General features: G+C 35.0%; 1 protein-coding gene across 4 annotated transcripts in view; it reads right to left on the reverse strand.

The window, feature by feature from the left end:
• myo18ab (myosin XVIIIA b) overlaps window positions 1-2,809 on the reverse strand; it is a 166,797-nt gene that overhangs the window by 139,775 nt on the left and 24,213 nt on the right. The window lies entirely within an intron of this gene.

Genomic DNA, 2,809 nt, shown 5'->3' on the forward strand with positions numbered 1-2,809 from the left:
ATGTTGATTCTAAAAACTAATTGATAGTGACAGCCCAAATTACAAGACTGTCAAAAATTGCTTTTGAATTGAACTGGGATGTGGTGAATCATTGTTCTGGCACAATGTCCACATATTTTTCATTGGTTATTTTTTTCTACTTGGAATAGGATAGGCAGGATACCAATAAGCTAATTATGTTAAAAAGTAAAATTCTTCATACAGTGAATTTTGTACTGTGTCAAAATGTAATACAGTATTTTAAAAAAATCCAGCAAAATGCTCAAACCTTCATTATGGTTTTTAATATGCACTTGACTGCATTACATCTTTCAATTAAGTTATTATTTAATCAACATGGTAATGGAAATTCAGCCACATTAGTTTAGGTAAATGTTTCAAATGATCAACATATTGACATGTTGTAATTTATTACTTTGTTTCTCAGATTTCTCATTCAGTTGAACTTCATACTTTGTTCCTTCTCACCTCTTTCCTAAAATAAATCGTAAGGGTCAACAACACTGTCCAATGACAACACCGACTAAATGACAACTTGACAATATTTTTTTTCAAATTAGACTGCAGTATTGAATGCATTTTCTTTTCGTTTTACTGTGACTACTCTCAGTCCCATTCATGTAGTTTTTCATACCATCCGTCAAACAGTGCAATTCCGAAAGTCTTGAATCATAATGTTGATGTATCGACCATTATTTTCAGAATTTACGGCAGGAGCACAGGGATACATTGTTTGTGTTCATACTACCATACTTTAATGTCACGATTTCATCCAAGTAAAAGTGTCGCTTTGCTTAATGCGGAAATCTCTGCAAGGGACAACCAACTGTGAATCTAAACCAGGCGCAATTCAATTTAGAATTGCAGCAGATCAGCCAGCATACATAAACTGTGTTCAGGTTTATTCACTTCATATGTCCTTTGAGGTAAAAAAAATAAATTGAAGGAGCATCTAGCTACATAAAAGCACATATCCCAATATTACAGAAAACCATGGACTGCTGCAGCCAAACCACAAGATGGAGCTCAAGAACCAGGAGAAGACAAGCATGCAGTGGGAATCTGTTAAACCACACAAAGCCTCCATTCTTTCCCACCAGCTGCCATGGGTTTCAGTGGGGAACTAAGGCTGTGTTAAAGGTGGACTGCAAATGTACTCGTAAACTACAATAGGGTTAGAAATGCACCAAAAAAATGAAATCAATATGACAGAAGGAGTGGGTGTTGCTCTGGGTCTAAGCCGGAAACAGTGGGTGAATGATAGTTTGAAGAAAAGGGCGGGGCATCTTGAGGGACAAAGCTCTGCAGTGACGTATCAATGTACAGGGTACAAATGTTATGTCATGTATGACATTACTTATTGAAATTACAGAAGCACATACAGAAGTTTCCAGTGTGTGCTACCAAAGGCAGTATTAAAAGGCAGTGTCACACCATATTCGCAATCTGTGCTGTAAAAAATGAACTTTTCTGAGGGCACCAGTATCACCAACTTTTCACGCAAAAGAAAACATTATAAAAATTTTCAATTTTAGATTGTGTTAGTTGTATCCAGAGAGAACACATCAAATCAAGCTTTGATCAGTTACGCAGAGTAAAATTGGAATGTGAAATAGGTAGTATTTCGTTTGGGGAAAAGAACATACCGAAACATATGCGTGTTAGATAACCAGAGCTTTGAATCTTCAATGTAGATGTAGTTTAGGGGATTCCCCTTCCAAACACTGAAAAATTATATTACTTGAGCTTGTAGGTAAAAAAATTATCATCTTGATGCCATATTTCCTTTAAGTCTCGGGTGGCAGTTTCTTAAATGTTTGGCATGAAGGTGGTATAACTTTCTTTTACACAATTACATTCCATCACTAGCATGTTAAGTTTTGTTGTTCTGTTCTACCTTTATCTATTCATGCAGAACTCCTAATGTTAGCAGCACTTTTATCGAAAATATAAAATTGTAATGTGACAAATTAGATTAGATAACGTCTATTAGTCCCACAATGGGGATATTTAGAAAATGTACAAAGTGATTGCATTTTTAGGCTCCCAAAAAGTTGCTATGTAAAGAAGCCAAAGATTAATCATTGTCTTGCGTAAACCTTTGTGTCTCAAACCTGCGCCATCAAATCAGGCACGGGGGGAAATGGGTAATTTGATAGTGTGTGCATTTGTTTGTTTTGGAAAAATAAGTTTGTACTCAAAATGCAGGTTGTATACAGTATACCTCTAATCAAGGGCTATGGGGAAAAATGTGTAAATGGACCACTGAAAAAAAAGAATAAAAAATTCTATCAATATTTATTATTGACAGCTCTATTATAATCTTCTAGTTTAAATTTAATGCTTAAATATGATAACACTGACAAAGTCATAATTTTGGAAATGTCATTTGTGATGTGAAATTTTCATGCATTTTTCAGTGTGTTCATGGACACCGGTTAAGTGTGTGCGTGCTTTTCCATGCCTCAGTTCTGTAGCTGATTGGCAGATGTAGGTCAGAGAGAGTGCATGTTGCCACATGGACATAAAACATCAATGCAAGCACACAGTCTTTAGAACAAAGTCCAGTTTACATCATGACGGTGTCATAGAAAACCAAATAACTGCATTTTTACTACAAACTAAAAAATACATGATTATGATACCCCATGCAAAATATTCTATCACCATCAAGGTTTAACTCAAAAATAAGTTAGCTAATTTTAACCAACACATCAAGTAACAATTGTACTAAGTTCATCTTGTTTTTCTTTTTTTTTTAATCACTTCACTGGTTTCTTTTATATCAAACAAATTCATCGATGAAGGC

This window comes from Syngnathus floridae, chromosome 7, assembly GCF_059516105.1.
Source record: "Syngnathus floridae isolate MCC-2025c chromosome 7, RoL_Sflo_1.0, whole genome shotgun sequence".
Lineage (NCBI taxonomy): Eukaryota > Metazoa > Chordata > Actinopteri > Syngnathiformes > Syngnathidae > Syngnathus > Syngnathus floridae.